The following is a 20,404-nucleotide window of genomic DNA, read 5'->3' as shown; positions in this document are numbered from 1 at the left end:
TGCACAAATAAATCATTTATAATAAGCACTGCATTATTTCGTAAAAACAAGAATTGTCCATTTTGATTCCATGGCGGGTCATTATTTTCTCTCATAATGACCCAGGTCATTTTTTTCTCTCATTTATATATAAAATTCATGCAAATAATGAAGTATCAGTCAGTATTTACACAAACAGAAGTATTCTGTGTCTAAAATAGTCTATAAATATGTATATTTATATTTTTCGGAAGCTCAGGAGACAAATATTTCAGCTTTATGTGTAAAATTCCTGCATGGGGAGGAATAAAAACAGACACAAATGAAACAATAGTTGACGATAGCGAAACGTATAGAGCTGTAAAGTTAGTGTGGCATAGCTCAGAACATTTGTTCTTAGAAGAGTTTGCTTGTGTTCATTCCTATAAGTCTACAATATTTTTCGTGGTAAGTCAAAGGAAGATTAAAACACTTTAGTGGACTCAGCCCAGTATGGTTTTACATGGCCGTCCTTTATTGCTCTGATTCAAACTGTAACCTTTCAGCCTCCTGTTGCTGGACAATTATTTCCTTGATTTCTCATCCTCGCCGACGGCGGACCTGTTTCAGGACCGACCGCTGTGCCTTAGTTTGCAGCCGTTCCTTTTTAAATTCCCTCCCTGGCAATTAATCACTCTCTTAATTGGATCTGTGCATGTTAATTGCAAAAGGCCTCTTGGTTAGTTTCAATTTGTGACTCTGGTGTAGAAGGAAGGGTGTTTTAATTAATGACTTGGGTTTGCGAAAGGCAAGACACCAGAGACAACCCACTGTTTTCCTTCACCGCAGGACCCCACGCTCTCTGTGATAGATAACCGGGAACTTGTCAAAAAGACACAGTCAGGGATTTTTTGGAAGCGTGTTTTGTAAGCGTGCCTGTTTTTCGGCAGAACTACAGGGATGAAAAGTTGTCTGGCAAGTGATTTGTGCTATGAAAGTAGCACTGTTTTGGTCTTTGTGCATAGACTGTAATCCTGATATCAAGAACAGAAGACGTTGAGCACTCTGGGTATTTGTGTGGCCATCTCTTTCAGCAGCATTTGGGGATATTCCTAATCCTGATGAATTATGGCCTGGCAAAACACTGAGCTGCTATGCTAGCACTGCGACTGCATTTAGCTACTAGAAATATGTAGCATCTTTATTATAATGCCACTTGGCACACATCTTTTTAAATGTGTTAGGAAGAGGTCTCTTATGCTAAGGCTGCATTTATTTATCAAATATTATTGTGAAAAATTATTGCAATATAACATAAGTATTTTCTATTTGAATATATATTAAAATTTTTATTTATTCCAGTGATGGAAAGCTGAATTTTCAGCATCATTACTCCAGTCTTCATAGTCACATGATCCTTCAGAAATCATTCTGATATGATGATTTGCTGATCAAGAAACATTTATTATTATTATCATCAATGTTGACAATTGTGCTGCTTAATATTTTTTTCTTTTGTAACATTATGAATATCTTTGCTGTCACCTTTAAGAAATTGAATGTGTACTTGCTGAATAAAAGTAAAATCATTTCACTTAACAGGCCCCAGAAAAGTTAGCGTTTTAACATTATAATTATGGTGCAAAACATTAAGATACTGATTTGCTATTCTTAAATCAGAATTTGCAACAGCATCACATAGATCATACACACAATAGTTAAAAAAAAAAGCATAAATTCACTTGTAATGCAGTCAACAGGTCTAAAACTCTCTCAGGCCCTGTTTACACTTGGTATTAAGATGAGTTTTGGTCAATCGGATCACAAGTAGACGAGGTAGACACATTCCTGCTTACACCTGGTGTTTTAATCTGTCTCTTTTGTCCACTTTCACCACTTCTGTCCTGATTTCTTCGAGAGGAGGGTCTATATGTGGGTAAATGTATGGGTTTTTCAGATCTTTTAATCTAATGGATGAAATAAGCTTGCGCAATTTACATATAAATTCGACCAGAGACGACGAAAAAAACATACGGAGAGCATAAGCTTTCGCTTCTTCTCTGACAGCCGTGAGACCAGCCGAACGTTGTGAGCAGTGTTGGGGGTAACGCATTACAAGTGACTTGAGTTGCGTAAAAATATAACTTTTTCCAAGTAACTAGTAAAGTAACGCATTACTTTTCAAATTTACAACAAAATATCTGAGTTACTTTTCCAGAAAAGTAACCCAAGTTAATTTTTCACATTAATTTGACTGACAGCTCTCCTGCCCCCATGTTGAGAAAAATAAGTGCAGAGGCGTTGTGTGTAAACATGATGGTTATTGTAGTTCTAGACTAATGTGAGCATTTATTTATGTCACTTGCACATTAAGATTCTGTACTCAGATCAGTCAAATGCAAAATCAGAGTACTATGCAAACCTCCAATAATTAAATGTTAAATAAAACAAAAATTTGTATGCATAATCTACCTTTATATTTAATTTACCAATGTCTTGCTGCTGACCTTTGTTGATGAAAATTACTAGATTGTTTGTTTTTATTGGTAAAACTTTTTTTTCCTTCATCCTATTCTACCATTACAGAATGGCAGCACAGCAGAGCTGCGCCCTCTACTGTTCATGCGGGAACAGTTTCAATTTTGGTATGAAGAGGTCTTTAACGTTGCAGAAAAATATAACTTTTTTGTTATAAAACAAAAACAAGCCCAGCCCAGGTAAGAAAAAGTAATGCAAAAGTAACGTAACGCATTACTTTTCTTAAAAAGTAACTAAGTAACTCAATTAGTTACTTTTTAAGGGAGTAACGCAATATTGTAATGCATTACTTTTCAATGTAACTTTCCCCAACACTGGTTGTGAGTGTGTGTTAGAAATCAGGAATGGTGAGAGAATATTGTGCTTGGTACGTTTTGCGTCTTCAAACCAAACGTGGGTCTTCAGCCGACAAAGTTTAAATCCCGTCTGGCTAGCACGCATCCCATAATGTTTACGCATTAGGTCAGTAGATGGAGAGCAGACGGTCTTTTGTGGCTGTTCGAACTCATTCGATCACATGAGCGTTTACACAATGAAAGCAATCCTGTCGAAATGTGCTTTCGACTACCTCTGAAGTGTTCAAAAGTGGAAAAGTTCCAACTTTTTAGGGTGTGTTCACACTTGTAGTTTGGTTTTCTTGGTTTGTTTGGTCCTCCAGAACCCCACCCATCCATGGGAATATATTCACAACCTGATTGGTTGGCTTTTATTATCAGTCCCTCCAGAAAAACGCGATTATGCGATCGCATGATTTAATGCATAATCAGCCAAAGTCTGCATATTTATGCGAGGGCCGCATTTTTTCGCCGTGTAAATTGCCTATTTCCGCGGGCAAAATATGCGGGCTAGCATGATTTCATAATCCCCGCATTTTCATTGCAAAAAAGTCATATATATTAGCAGAAAGTTGAAAATTTTTCGTTTACTTCACACAAGAGCCACCATTTCCCCCCCCCTATTGCCATGGGAACGTTTTGAAGTGACGTAATTACCCGACGTGAACGTCATCAAAAAGCTGCAAACCCCGTGGTGAAACCATAGATATCGGTGAAACCATGATGAAGCATGCAAATTCCCAAAAATAACAGCAAAATACTGCGCAAAGCAGTTTCCCGGTGTGTTGACCAATTTCAAAAAACAGCATCATGAAGCTTCAAAGCGTTATGAATCAGTGAGTCGATTCAGCGGTTTGGATCGCCAAAGTCACGTATTTAAGCAGTTTGACACGCGATCTGAATCATGAGTCGACTCGCTGATTCATAACGCTTCGAAGCTTTATGATGCTGTTTTTTGAAATCGGTCATCACTATATAAGTCGTTATTTAGGTTTTAGCACAAAAACTATTCTCGTCGCTTCATAAAGTTATTGTAGAACCACAGTAGTGAGATGTATGTAACGTTGTTACAAAGTCCTTTTATGGGTCTTGAGAGTGTAAAGTGCATTGTGCCAATGGAGGCCTTTCTGAGCCATCGGATTTCTACAAAAATATCTTCATTTGTGTTCAGAAGATGAACGGAGGTCTTACGGGTGTCGAACGACATGAGGGGAAGTCATTAAATGACAGAATTTTCATTTTTGGGTGAACTAAACCCTTTAAGAGATTGCACTTTGTGCATTGGAAGCACTCAAATGTCTGTTTTGTATAGCTACCTCTGTAAAACAGGAAGTTATTTATTCATTTTTCAGAAGTTGTAGCATATTACTTTTGTAAAGCTACAGAACTTGTTTGACTCAATGTTTTGTAAATTTGAGTCGTGTTTATTAAGGTCTTCAATAAAACAAGATGAGAACTTAAATATTCCCAGCACTTTTTGTGATGTAGTGCTTTTTTTCTCTTTTTTATCAAACCGCAGTTTTTACAAGTTCCCGCAATTTTATCGCATAAAATTGCATAAATATCCCACATTTTCCATCGCATTTTTTAAGAAAACGTGCCGCATAATCAAGGATTTTTGCCCGCAACAATCACAAAAAAGCCGCATTTTTTCTGGAAGGACTGTTATTATGTATATTTTGCGACTGAACATCCAAAACAATACTGTGTGCGGCTAAATGCGCTTGTTGTATGTGTGTAGCTACATATGATGGTATTTTGACCAGATGAGAACTCGTGAGGAGCTTATAAAATGTGTAAAGGAGTCAAAACTGGCAGGAATCCCTCCGTCACACACACAAACAAAGATCTGCTGCGAGGAGACACGGTTCTGACGCCTGAACTTGTACTAGTTTGTGATGGGCAACATCGTGACTATGACAAGAAAAAATAGGTGTGCTTGAGCATCTTGTGACATCATGTCCTGTTTTTGGTTGGTTTACATGTCTTTGGTCCATGTTGAGTTCATATGTCAGTCGAGCCACACCAGAGTTTGTTTGGAAGCGGAGCGAGACTCATCTTTTCAGCGTCTTGGTCCGCTTGTTTGGTGCGCACCAGGGTTCAGACGGCAGCATTCACATTCGTTCAAATGAGCAGAGCAATCGCACCAGGGTTCGTTTTAATCCAACCAAACATGCCAAGTGTGAACACACCCAGAGACCCTGTTTACACCTGTATATAAGGTGTAAACAGGGCCACTGCAGGCCATCCTTATCGTTAAAGTGTTTACGCTCAAATGTTCTAACAATCTTACATTTGTTGATCATGTACATGCATTTTTATGCTTTGCAACTTGAGCGTCGTTGTTTTGCCAATTCTGTCGCCAAGGTAAATCTATCAAGCTGGCTGACATAGATGAGGTGTTGTTGTTTTGTTGAAGTCTGGCAGTCTTGGGCTCATGATTGATAAATTACTAATGTTTTGCACCGTCGGCTATGCCATCATTTTCCAGCAAAAAGTGTTGAAGTTATAACTTTACATTTCCTGCTATTATTGCAAATAGAACATTGTTGTAAAGTGTGTTGATTAAAATATAGTTGCCGAAATATAGTTTTCTGAAACTATTTAGTTATTTTGGTGAGCCAAGTGAAAATGCAGAGAAATAACTTCTGGCAAACAGATCCTTATTGGTACCCAAAATAGTACGGCTCTGATTCCAATGGTGTACTCGATTAGTTTTTTTTGGCGTGACTGACAATGCATTAATTGTAGGGGAAGTCCCTTGGGAAGAGCCGGGGTTAAGTGCTCTAATCAAATGGACAATCGCTAGAAGGCAGGACTGACGTCTTAATAATACGTCAGTTTCATGGGTCACCCCTTTTCACAAATGATCCCGTGACCTTTATAGCAGAAGCACTAATTCTGAACCATTACCTTATGTGTCCACAGGCGTACAGAGCTGGACGATGGGGACTGTGGGGTTGACAGCCGAGCGGAGTAAGTGATGAGGGGAAAAAAAAAAACAGATGGCAACCAATCACCGTAAGATGAAGACAAGCCAAGGTTGTGTTAGGCACAAATTGCAAGCTAAATCAAACAATGAAAATTCTGTCATTATTTGCTCACCCATATGTCGTTCCAAATGCTACTGTTGTTTTCTCTATGCAAACACAACAGGAACAATTCAGAGACCGTGTTTTTCAAGCTCCAAAAAGTACAGATGAACACCTGAAAATGTGGAATGATATTAGAGAGCTGCAGCAGAGAGGAGGATTTTCAGCGAATACCGGCAGAAATTTCACACAGCAAATGCATTTTGCATGACTTGAGGGTGAGTGAGTGATGACAGAGTTCTCATTTCTGTGTACAGCAGGGTTGCCAGGTCTGTGTAACAAAACCAGCCGAAAGGCCAGGGGTGTCCAATCCTGCTCCTGGAGGGCCACTGTCCTGCAGAGTTTAGTGAACAACCCCAATCAATCTAGGGCTGCATCCAAAATCGAATACCTCCCTAATATATAGTATGGCAAAAAACAGTACGCTTATGTGACAATAGTATGTCCAAATTCACAGTACTCATTAAGGAGTGGGCAAAAAGTACCCGGATGACCTACTCCTTGCGACGAAATTCTGAAGTGTGACACTTTACTATCCCATGAGGCCACAGGAGAGGATTTATAAATGACAGTGAAGCGACGCAACTGACGCTGGTAGGTCACATGATAATGACAACATGGTAAATAGTACATTCGTATTACATTCATACTATATAGAGCATACTTTTTTAGTGGTTGTGTAGTAATTACTTATTCAAAATAAGTACTCGAGAGTATGCGATTTTGGATGTAGCCAAAGCCTTACTAGGCAAACCAGAAACAAAGCCACCTTAAAGGGAAAGTTCACGAATATATGAAAATTAGCCATGATTTACTCACCCTCAGTCATCCTACTTGTATATGACTTTCTTCTTTCAGACGAATAAAATCGGAGTTATATTAAAAAAGTCTGGCCTTCTGAAGTAAAGTAGTGCATTTGTGTAACAAAAATATCCATATTTAAAACTTTATAGACTAAAATAACTTCCGGTGGTCAGCGGTACGCTGGTGGACTTACAGTGAAAGAGTAACCCTTTACCCTTGACGCATGTGTATTGACGAACGCAGAAGCGTTCAGAGTATAGAGCAAAACAAAACACCGGTCATGAATTAGAAATCTAAAATGAGAATTTTTAAAGGCCCACTGAAGTGCCTTGGAATGCGCAGCATTATTCAATGTGTTGACGTAATTTCCCCTGAAACGGCTCAAGCTGTTAGCAGCTCCTCCCCTTTTTTGAAACAGCCAATAGCGTTTTGTTAATATCACAGTTTGACTAGAGCATTTCTGTTTGGTAAAGCCACAGTTTCCTCCTAATGTCTAACCTTTTATCATCATAATCTCCTCCATGTCGCTTTGAAATACAGCATCTGTGCAGAATTTAAATGGGTCCGATATGTTTTGTTGTCTGCGCCGACTCGCGCATATGATCCGCGCTGCGCTCTGGTCTCTTGTGTCTAGTCAACGGCTCTGGTCTAGACTATGTGTGTGCGCTGCAGCGGTGCATGTCAAAGTAACGTGAAACCAGATTTAATTCGCCTCAACTGAAAGCATATACACTGTCTGAATCGTTTCCTATCGCATATACACTCACCTAAAAGATTATTAGGAACACCATACTAATACTGTGTTTGACCCCCTTTTGCCTTCAGAACTGCCTTAATTCTACGTGGCATTGATTTAACAAGGTGCTGAAAGCATTCTTTAGAAATGTTGGCCCATATTGATAGGATAGCATCTTGCAGTTGATGGAGATTTGTGGGATGCACATCCAGGGCACGAAGCTCCCGTTCCACCACATCCCAAAGATGCTCTATTGGGTTGAGATCTGGTGACTGTGGGGGCCATTGTAGTACAGTGAACTCATTGTCATGTTCAAGAAACCAATTTGAAATGATTCGAGCTTTGTGGCATGGTGCATTATCCTGCTGGAAGTAGCCATCAGAGGATGGGGACATGGTGGTCATAAAGGGATGGACATGGTCAGAAACAATGCTCAGGTAGGCCGTGGCATTTAAACGATGCCCGATTGGCACTAAGGGGCTTAAAGTGTGCCAAGAAAACATCCCCCACACCATTACACCACCACCACCAGCCTGCACAGTGGTAACAAGGCATGATGGATCCATGTTCTCATTCTGTCTACGCCAAATTCTGACTCTACCATCTGAATGTCTCAACCGAAATCGAGACTCATCAGACCAGGCAACATTTTTCCAGTCTTCAACTGTCCAATTTTATAGCCTCTTTTTCCTATTTGTAGTGGAGATGAGTGGTACCCGGTGGGGTCTTCTGCTGTTGTAGCCCATCCGCCTCAAGGTTGTGTGTGTTGTGGCTTCACAAATGCTTTGCTGCATACCTCGGTTGTTACGAGTGGTTATTTCAGTCAAAGTTGCTCTTCTATCAGCTTGAATCAGTCGGCCCATTCTCCTCTGACCTCTAACATCAACAAGGCATTTTCGCCCACAGGACTGCCGCATACTGGATGTTTTTCCCTTTTCACACCATTCTTTGTAAACCCTAGAAATGGTTGTGTGTGAAAATCCCAGTAACTGAGCAGATTGTGAAATACTCAGACCGGCCCGTCTGGCACCAACAACCATGCCACGCTCAAAATTGCTTAAATCACCTTTCTTTCCCATTTTGACATTCATTTTGGAGTTCAGGAGATTGTCTTGACCAGGACCACACCCCTAAATGCATTCAAGCAACTGCCATGTGATTGGTTGATTAGATAATTGCATTAATGAGAAATTTAACAGGTGTTCCTAATAATCCTTTAGGTGAGTGTATAGTGCGCTGTGTGCCATTCACCATGTAGAAAATAGTAAATGTGTGAACAGCTGACCGATTTCAGCCGCTGCTTCAGCGTCTATTTATAGTGTAGGGGTCGGCGCATCAGATTCTAGAGAGCACTTGATTGGACAGAAGATTTGATGAGAAGGTGAAATCTGCGATGATGTCATCAAAATCTGTGATCCATTTTAACGGAAGTGAGAGACTGTAAGTTTTGAATGCTTATATCTCCTAAATGCGAATTTTGTCATTGTTTTGGAACACACCAGCTTATTCATAACCTTAAGGCTAACATAGTCATAATAAAAGCTAAAGAATGTCCATTTTGATTTCAGAGGGCCTTTAAAGAGAAATGGCGGGTAATTTAGATATAAGAGAAGAGGGGCTTGAGTTTGTTGCCCAGCCCTATCCACGAGAGGCGTCAAAGCTTGCGATGCTTCTATACATCGAGTCAGGGGATACTCTTGCGTACGGCTTTCCACCGGAAATTAGTTATTTTAGTCTATAAAGTTTTAAATATGGATATTTTTCTTACACCAATGCGCCACTTTGCTTCAGAAGGCCTTTATTAACCCCCCGGAGCCGTGTGGAGCAGTTATACGATGGATAGATGCACTTTTATGGACTTCATAAACGAGACAGTAATTCACTCCCATTATAAAGCTTGGATTAGCCAGGACTTTTTTAATATTTGTCTGAAAGAAGAATGTCATATACACCTAGGATGACTTGAGGGTGAGTAAATCATGGGCTAATTTTTGGGTGAACTAACCCTTGAAGGCAAGTCTGCAAGGTTAGCAAAAAAAACGTAATGCCTTCTAACACTGCGTTACACAGGGAAGGAGACCACAGGCCGTTTTTTTTTAATGGATGTTAGTTTTGGATTGGTCTATTTTTAGAGTTAACACTGAAAAAAAATGCTGTTTTATAAGAGAAGTCACAGACAATTCCACGACAAGTATGATTCAGTTTACAGCACTTCTCATTAATACAATTTTGTCAATAAAAAAATAAACAACATTAAGTTTGCGGTTCTCTGATGTCGGTTAATGGTGACAACATGTAGGTAAACATCCTTACAATCTTATTTAATTTTAAATTGTTATTAATAGATTTTCATTTAACTCACAAACCCCTGCAGTTCCATCACAAACCCCAGTCTGACATAATGTAAATACACTTCGTGTTGTTGATAACAAAGAATGGAATATATTTTCTTTCTCTTTGTATTTTTATATCAATAAAGTCTATCAAGAGTATTCTACTCAAATCAATGTGATAAACAAGTTAGATCAGAAGAAATTTAAAAGTAGTCCAATTATATGACCTTAAATATGTAATGTAATGGATTATATGACTAACTACAATTTTAGTAATGTAATTTGGAATCAATTTATTATTCTACATTTACATTTAGTCATTTAGCAGACGCTTTTATCCAAAGCGACTTACAAATGAGGCCAAATGAGGCAAATGATTCTTTTTTAGAATAGAATTTTAACGATCTAAGCTCATGGTCTGAAGCCCCTGGCGCAGGTGCCCTTAGGGCGTGTCCAAATCCACTTTTGCTAGTTTAAAGGCGGGAAAAAAACGGTTGGTGCACCAGGCGCATGGTCCAAAACGGTTGTACCTAGTCTCTTAATGAGTCATGGGTGTGTTTTGGGCGTAACGTGCAATAAACCAATCAGAGTCTCATCTCCCATTCCCTTTAAAAGCCAGTTGCGCTTGCACCATGGCGGATTCACTATTTGCATGGCGGGATTTGCGAGCGGAAAGACTGAACGCTTCAATGTTTGTGTGCTGCTGCAGATACACCCTGTGTGTGTAATAAGCAGAGTGTATGTGCGTTGTGCATCCGCCTATAGGCACATATTACTAACACGCCCTTTAAATAACACAATAAATACTGTCTATTGACTTTAGACCAGGTTTTTGTTGGTCAATGGCGCGGTCGTTTTCAGTTCCTCAAAATAGCAACACACCAACAATGCGCCTGAACACACCTGGTTTTCAGACCAGCACGCCCGTGGGCGCACAGATGGGTGTGAGTGCATTTGCTATTTCAACACAGTGAAAATGATAACTTGCTCGGGGCTAAAACTAGCAAAAACACTTGCATCGTGCCTGACGTCCGTTGCACTGGGTGCATGATAGGGCCCATAATGTTTATGAATATGACGTAGCGCCAGTGTTCGGGAATCCATGAAATGCACACTTAAGCCCCATTTTGAGAACTATGCCGAGACCTAAAGCACAATCAATGTAGAATCCAACAGCTTAGACACGCGCGTCTTCCTCTGCTTGTAAACAAATCGCTTCTGGGTCATGTGTCCGAACGCCGGATCTGCGTCATATTCTCGCGCATGCGTCGTGGAGGCAAAATAACACCTTTATCCAACTTGTTCTCGACTTCCGTGTGTGCCTCCACGACGCATGCGCGAGAATATGACGCAGATCCGGCGTTCGGACATATGACCCAGAAGCGATTTGTTTACGAGCAGAGGAAGACGCGCGTGTCTAAGCTGTTGAATTCTACATTGATCGTGCTTTAGGTCTCGGCGTAGTGCTCAAAATGGGGCTTAAGTGTGTATTTCATGGATTCCCGAACACTGGCGCTACGTCATATTCTCGCGCATGCTTCGTGGAGGCACACACGGAAGTCGAGAACAAGTTGGATAAAGGTGTTATTTAGATTTTTTTTGCGCACAAAAACTATTGTCGTCGCATTATAAGATTATTGTAGAGCCACTGTGGTGAGATAGACTTTGTAACGACGTTTTAAGTGCCTTTCATGGATCTTGGAAGTGTCAATGTACTGAATGCCAATAGAGGCCTGTCTGAAGCCTTTCTCAGCCATCAGCTTTCAACTAAAATATCTTCATTTGTGTTCCGAATATGAACGGAGGACTTACGGGTGTCCAACGACATGAGGGTGAGTAATTAATGACAGAATTCTCATTTTTGGGTGAACTAACCCTTTAAGAAACACTGGTGATTTCAAAACGTGTTTTTGACATTGTCTTTGGTTCACTGCAGTTTTAAGGAGAAATACTCAGCAATGGAGTTGAGAAATTTGTTTGCACTTGATCTGTACATTTAAAACACCACATGGACATAAACAACATTAAAAACTTGATTTTCACCACAGGGGGTGAAACGCAGCCCAGTTCCGCGGGAAAAACACGAATTTGGCAACCCTGGTGGTGTACAGAGTTCTGGGAACTCGGAACGTTCCATCACTGGCCAGGCGGTGAGATCACAAACTTCCCGCTGTGCAATCAGATGACGAGAGAAAGTTCTGCGTTCCCCGCCGAACTCTCCTCTCTAGTCGCTGCACATATAAGGTTGCCATTGGAAACAGAGGCTTGGCAGAGCTCTGGTGGGTATAAAGATCTCGGCCGCTCCCAGCTCAGATCCAGTTTAAGCGCGTTAATCCAGGGCGAGACCCTCACTATCAAACATCAAAACAAAAGCATTTATTTCAATATGGCAAGGCCATTTTCTGTGTTTATACGTAGTAAATGATTCATGCTTATTGTAAACTGTGAGTTAATGGTCTTTACATTTAAAAAAACGACCACATTAAAGAAATTAAAAGCCTTTTTTGTAACCAAAAGCAGTCGAACGTAGGGTTTGCACAGGGGGCTGTCGTGTTCCTGACAGCTTGTCTTTGCGTGTTGTAGAGATGTCCGTATTGCACCTATCGAAACTAGCCTGGAAGAAGCTTTGAAATTAGCAATGTGATCTAAGAAAACTGCAGATCATGACGTGTTAAGTATTTTTCAGTTATAATAGCAATGAAAATAAACATGCACTATGGAGAACGATTTAGCAGAAGTGGGCTATGAGACGTGTGTAAAAGAGATTCAATTGTTCTCAAGGCTTATTAGGCTAATTATGAAAACTTTTCCCTTGAATTGGAACTGTGCACGGCAGAAATGAATAAGTGAGAGCATTTGTAGTCGAGCAGTGCCCTCTTTTGTCTGAAGAGACAACATGTGAACAACAGGAAGAGGATCGATGATCACAAATATCTGCTGCCCTCTGCTGTCAGGATCTACTTTATTCTGAAGGCGAAGTCTACTGTTGCTCAAAGAACAGGATAACATGCTATTTTATTGTTTTTATGGATTGGTGAAATAGAGACCAAATAGCTACCACATTAAAGTAATTCACACATTTCACATTATCACTGCCAAGTCAAGCATCACTATAGGCTAAGGGCGTAACTTTGGGTCTACCATTGGGGGGGTTAAACTCGCGGCATATTTATTAATTTATTTATTTATTGAATAATTTTCTTGTGTAAAAGGTAACATGCTAATTTGCCGTTCCTGTATTAGAAATACATTGTGATACTTTTACTGATTTAGGCTACTTAACGTAAATGCAGCTGTTCACTTGACTATTTATGCCATAATGACACAGTAGTTAAATTAAGTGTTTAAGCACTAGCCAGCAGTGGCAGCTAACTCAGTGTTTCTCAAACTTTTTCTGCCATTCCCCACCTCGGAGGTATAGGGTTCCGAGCCCCACCTGTCCCCAATCACCTCAACAAAATGTTAATAAGGTGTTAAGGTTACTGTTAAAATGTATTTTATTAGCATCACATTTTAAGGCGAGACACGGCAGGTGAAAACATCGTTTTTTCATGCAGTGGTCAATTTTGAGATTTTGGGCCAGTTTGTTCCCTTAAAGCTTTCATGTCAAAATAAAAAAAATGTCAACATTACACATTAAGGTGGTTATTTCATTATATTTTGTCACCGTGCGCCTTTACATTTCTACCCGAAATCATCAAACGTTATTCTAGCGCGATCTCTCGTGCCGTCTCCATTCACAGAAACGTGTCATGCTTGGTATCATTATAAAGCTCTCAGTCTCACACACAGCGCTGGCTAATCCAAATATGGACATTTCCTTTGTAGAACTGACCAACCGCGAAAGTTTGCAGCCGAAAACCACATCTGATTAGTCGATGTGAATTTATCACGCGCTGCCGCTTGCTTGTGGATTCTCCACCTCAGAGAAAGTGCAGACAACGCTGAAAACTTCTCATAAACGCTCACAGAAAAGACCAAGTAGCAAGAGCTAGTAAAAAGAAAGTAAACAACAACAGATTAGACGACGAAACCCCGTCAGAATTAGATTTAAATAGTTATAGATGATGGACCAATACAACAAACAGGGACAGTTTGTCTGCAGTTTTTGTGACTGGTGTTTGTTAAAGGTCCCATGGCATGAAATTTTCATTTTATGAGGTTTTTCAACATTAATATGAGTTCCCCTAGCCTGAATATTGTCCCCAAGTGGATAGAAATGTTGATCGGTGTAAACCCGAGTTCTGGCTGTCTTTCTCTGCCTTTGAGAAAATGACAGGCCAGACGAGCCAATCCTGAAGTCTCCTGGTTTGACGTCCAAGCAGGAACGGTTCCCTCCCTTTCCTCCACCCAGAGAATCTGGCACGCCCATGCAAACGCCATATTATTGTCCTCGGCTTGTGAACGAGTGAATGCTGGCAGTTTCTCAGTGTTTGGATGTACAAATGAAAACAGAAGTCTTTTTTCAGTTCCTTCTGATCTGTGATCAGTGATTTCTGATGTGTAGCTAATTATTTATTATTCGTGCACACAATACGGCTTCTCTCTCTCCAGAGAGAACGGTGTTTTCTATCTTGTGAGTCAGTGTTTTTGTACGTCCTCGTCGTGTCTATCGGTTCTATCAGCAGACTCACATCTCTTTAGAGATAAACCTCACAAACGCCGAAGCTCGGGCTGCACTGGCCGGCGGCCTTCAACATCCCCGACCCCCAGTACTGCATCTGGCCCACAGCGGAGGCACCAAACGCGGCGCGAGATTAAGCAGAAGGGGGGTAAGCGTGAGGGTATCTGGGCTAGGCTAGGCAGCTTTCCCCACAATAAACTGGATTACATTCGATTACTGCTGTTGTCTTTGTTTGCGCTGTGTACTCAACGCGCGTCACTGACGCTTTTATTTTATTTTAAAAATAATGCTATTATCAACACTTACTTTTAACTCGTTCATCTCGACAGCTGTAATGGTACTTTGCATGTGTTACAAAGTTGGTAATAATGATGAAGACGGACTCGGCGTGACTGGGACTCGTGTTTATTCAGAACTCTCAGATACAAACACAATAAACTCGCGCTGACTGACAGCGCTCTCATAACTCAGTAGTTACTATAAATAACTTTGTTAGCAATCGCTGAGCTCCATCACTGATGTCCGGTTCGCGAACAATCTTTCTTTTGAACCAGTTCTTTTTAGTGAACCGAATCAGTTCACCAAATCGGACTGAATCGTTCTAAATGGTTCGCGTCTCCAGTCAGCGCTGATCCATAATTTACTAAAGTTACTAACTTTCTGACATGAGTGACAGCCCCTCCGACTAGAAATAAACTAATAACCTGAAGTATATGCTGTAACTACAACAGTTCAGACATGCTGAGAACTGATGTGAAGTGAACTCCGGTCCATCCGTCTCTCTGGCAGCAGCTCGTGCCTGCTCGTGCATCGTAGACCTCGTTAAACCACGCCCCCTCCGCTCATTTAAAATGCAAAGATGTCAGCCAATCACAACAGTGGGCGTTTTTACTGAAGTCTCACAGCAGACACGCCTCTTGAAGCAGGGCATTCAGCCACAGGGCAAAGAGCAGTATAGAAAAAATGCCTTTTATTTCTAAATTATGACATTTTATGATGTAAAAGTCATACTAACAATATAAGTACACCTCAGGAAACATTATAAAATAATAGAAAAATGCCATGCCATGGGACCTTTAAGGTAGTTCTCTTAAAGGGGCTATATGCGTTTTTCTGAAATTTAAACTCGCGACTGACACCTTTGGCCAAAAAACAGAACTGCTCTTATTTTCTGCTCGCTCTCGCAGCGGTGGTGACGTCACATCCGCAGACAGCGCGGGAAAAAACGACCCGCCAGAAAATAGGAAAAATAGGATACAGGCTTATAGGTGCACCCACTGTGAGCGGACAAGGTGTCAGTGTGCTCATCAGGAGATGTTTGAGTCATAAATGGTAAAATAAAAAGGCTATTGTTACGTTTATTTTGGGGAAAAAGTTGCATATAGCCCCTTTAAGGTAGTTCTCTAATAGCTATTGCCATTAATAATTTATTCATTTATCAATTTCCACGTGTTTTAAATATTATACACTACTGATATTAATGAACTGAATATATATTTTGTTTGTTGGTTGGGGGTTTTATAGAAATGTAATATATAGTTATACAGTATAAAACTTTAAAGGCCGTTTTCTCAGAATGAGTTTTTTCTCACACTCAGAGTCAGATATATCCACTTCAGTAGCATCTACAAGCACCAACTTTTGCAGTCTTATACTGAACTATATTCTGAAGGCTTTTACAGAGGGATTTGTTGATATATCATTCCTATCCTGAGTTATAGGTCCTTTAACTCCAAAAAACATGGCGAAAATTGATTTTTTTAAGGCTATTGTCAGTATTCTCTAATTTACTTAAGCACAAAATAAGATATCCAGAATCCCCTCTGTAAAAGCCCTCTCATCTAACATGGTCCTTTCCAATTTCCAGATTTTGTTTTTGGAAAATTATGCAAATGAGCGTATATTTAAGTATATAAGGCCTCATTTGCATATTAAAACATTAATTTACACAAAACTTGTAATACATTTTTTTCTTATGTTTATGCCAGTAATAAACTGGAGAAGTTTCACAGTGATATCTTGTAATTAAAAAAAATTCCCTATTCACCTGTAGCGTCTCGCCTTAAAAACTTCAAAATAACAGAAAAATAACATCAAATAACAGCATAAAAACTTTCAAATAGAGAAAATGAAAGTGCAATTATATTATCACTTTGCATGAAATAAGACTCAAAAGTAGATTAAAAAAAATTGTGTTTGCATTTAGCCTCTGATATCAAAATCAGAAACTGAGAAAATACAAGTGTGGACTAATGTTAACGTTAGTTGTGCTTTGATTCATTTTGTCACTTTGCAAACTCCAAGCAAAAAGAACAAAAAAAATTAATAAATAAACTCAAATTGAGCCGGAGGTGGTAAATTCCTAATAATGTACGTATTTTTTTTAGGTATTTTAATAAGATAGATACCTTAAATACGTTGCGCATACAGCTCAACTAACGCAATCATTATAAAGGTGTTTGAACAACAAAACACATCCACTTGCACATATTTTTATATTAGCTGGATCTGATTTTTGAGGGGTACATGACCCCCGTGCAAATTACGTGCATGCTATAGGCTACTAGGGGAGAGCGGGGCACAACCTAATGCTTTTTGACTTTCTCAGTCTGTGTAAATCCATTTGGGTTTTAGAGTATTTATTTTTTTCCCACATTAATTTCACACGTCTAGTACAAATATGTGGTTTTGTTTCATTAATACAGTGTATACTTTTTTCTTGATTTACCCCGAAAGAATGGAAGTGAAATGTGACAACATGCCCCAAGTGGGGTACATTGAAAAATGACCAAATGACAGCTCAAAATGTTAACTGATATAATCAATAAAATATACAAGACAAACTAAAATGTTTTGTCAAGAAAATACAATTATATTTTTTTTCATATGAAATAATGGCATGTTTTAATAATTAAAAATAAACAATTTTTTGAGTTTGACAACAAACATCGCAAAATACATCTATACAGTATAGCTCAAAACATAATAATAATTAATAATTTCTGAACATTGTCTCTCAGTCTTTATTCACCTTTTTCTCATGGTTTCTCAATAGAATTCATAAAAGTGTATAATAAAGAATATAATAGCGCTCATTGTGACGACATGCCCCACCTGCGCAACTGGGATTTAACCGCGGCTCGTGTCTTCTGTTATTAGATCAGCATTAAAGAACTATATCAACTGTTAAATAACAGATATAAGATTACAATAATATCAGATTTGTCTAATTTCATATAAACACAAAAAATAGAGATGAAAAATGTACTTAAGTAAGAAAATTACTTTTGCTATGGTTAAATAAATGTTGAGTGATATCTTCCAAAGATTTTTTTTTGCAAATTGTTTTCTGTATATAGTATTGATATGGCAACTAGTAAATACTCTAAGTTTCATCATGCTGGCATGTGTGTTAACTAACCCCGCATTAGGTTGTGCCCTGCTCACCACTATTGCTCAAAGACCCAAAATTTAAAATTCTGTCATATTTTTTTTCATGAAATCTGAGTGATTTCTGTCCCTCCATTGACAGCTATGCAACTACCACTTTGATGCTTCAAAAGTTCATATAGAGATTGTAAAACTACCTAATCCATATGAATAGAGCGGTTTAGTCAAAATTTTCTGAAGAGGCACAATCACTTTATTTGATGAACAGATTGAATTTAGGCTTTTATTCACATATAAACATTGATCAGCCTGGATAAACAGAAGCTCAAACGTGATGCGTAACACAAGAATGAACCTCATTGGTTCTTGCTGAAGCTCAAACGTGATGCGTAACACAAGAATGAACCTCATTGATTCTCGCAGAAGCTCAAACGTGCTGCGTAACACGAGAATGAACCTCATTGGTTCTCGCTGAAGCTCAAACGTGATGCGTAACACGAGAATGAACCTCATTGGTTCTCGCAGAAGCTCAAACGTGCTGCGTAACACGAGAATGAACCTCATTGGTTCTCGCTGAAGCTCAAACGTGCTGCGTAACACGAGAATGAACCTCATTGGTTCTCGCTGAAGCTCAAACGTGCTGCGTAACACGAGAATGAACCTCATTGGTTCTCGCTGAAGCTCAAACGTGCTGCGTAACACGAGAATGAACCTCATTGGTTCTCGCTGAAGCTCAAACGTGATGCGTAACACGAGAATGAACCTCATTGGTTCTCGCTGAAGCTCAAACGTGATGCGTAACACGAGAATGAACCTCATTGGTTCTCGCTGAAGCTCAAACGTGATGCGTAACACGAGAATGAACCTCATTGGTTCTCGCTGAAGCTCAAACGTGATGCGTAACACGAGAATGAACCTCATTGGTTCTCGCTGAAGCTCAAACGTGATGCGTAACACGAGAATGAACCTCATTGGTTCTCGCTGAAGCTCAAACGTGATGCGTAACACGAGAATGAACCTCATTGGTTCTCGCTGAAGCTCAAACGTGATGCGTAACACAAGAATGAACCTCATTGATTCACGCTGAAGCTCAAACGTGCTGCGTAACACGAGAATGAACCTCATTGGTTCTCGCTGAAGCTCAAACGTGATGCGTAACACGAGAATGAACCTCATTGGTTCTCGCAGAAGCTCAAACGTGCTGCGTAACACGAGAATGAACCTCGCAGAAGCTCAAACGTGCTGCGTAACACGAGAATGAACCTCATTGGTTCTCGCAGAAGCTCAAACGTGATGCGTAACACAAGAATGAACCTCATTGGTTCTTGCTGAAGCTCAAACGTGATGCGTAACACAAGAATGAACCTCATTGGTTCTTGCTGAAGCTCAAACGTGATGCGTAACACAAGAATGAACCTCATTGGTTCTCGCAGAAGCTCAAACGTGATGCGTAACACGAGAATGAACCTCATTGGTTCTCGCAGAAGCTCAAACGTGCTGCGTAACACGAGAATGAACCTCATTGGTTCTCGCAGAAGCTCAAACGTGATGCGCAACACGAGAATGAACCTCATTGGTTCTCGCTGAAGCTCAGACGTGCTGCGTAACACGAGAATGAACCTCATTAGTTCTCGCTGAAGCTCAAACGTGATGCGTAACACGAGAATGAACCTCATTGGTTCTCGCTGAAGCTCAAACGTGATGCGTAACACGAGAATGAACCTCATTGGTTCTCGCTGAAGCTCAAACGTGATGCGTAACACGAGAATGAACCTCATTGGTTCTCGCTGAAGCTCAAACGTGCTGCGTAACACGAGAATGAACCTCATTGGTTCTCGCTGAAGCTCAAATGTGCTGCGTAACACGAGAATGAACCTCATTGGTAATCGCTGAAGCTCAAACGTGATGCGTAACACGAGAATGAACCTCATTGGTTCTCGCTGAAGCTCAAACGTGATGCGTAACACGAGAATGAACCTCATTGGTTCTCGCAGAAGCTCAAACGTGATGCGTAACACGAGAATGAACCTCATTGGTTCTCGCAGAAGCTCAAACGTGATGCGTAACACGAGAATGAACCTCATTGGTTCTCGCTGAAGCTCAAACGTGCTGCGTAACACGAGAATGAACCTCATTGGTTCTCGCAGAAGCTCAAACGTGATGCGTAACACGAGAATGAACCTCATTGGTTCTCGTTGAAGCTCAAACGTGATGCGTAACACGAGAATGAACCTCACTGGTTCTCGCAGAAGCTCAAACGTGATGCGTAACACGAGAATGAACCTCATTGATTCTCGCTGAAGCTCAAACGTGCTGCGTAACACGAGAATGAACCTCATTGGTTCTCGCTGAAGCTCAAACGTGATGCGTAACACGAGAATGAACCTCATTGGTTCTCGCAGAAGCTCAAACGTGATGCGTAACACGAGAATGAACCTCATTGGTTCTCGCTGAAGCTCAAACGTGATGCGTAACACAAGAATGAACCTCATTGATTCACGCTGAAGCTCAAACGTGCTGCGTAACACGAGAATGAACATCATTGGTTCTCGCTGAAGCTCAAACGTGATGCGTAACACGAGCATGAACCTCAT

Source organism: Gobio gobio (genome assembly GCF_949357685.1).
Source record: "Gobio gobio genome assembly, chromosome: 6".
Classification (NCBI taxonomy): Eukaryota; Metazoa; Chordata; class Actinopteri; order Cypriniformes; family Gobionidae; genus Gobio; species Gobio gobio.
This window is presented reverse-complemented; position numbering follows the sequence as displayed.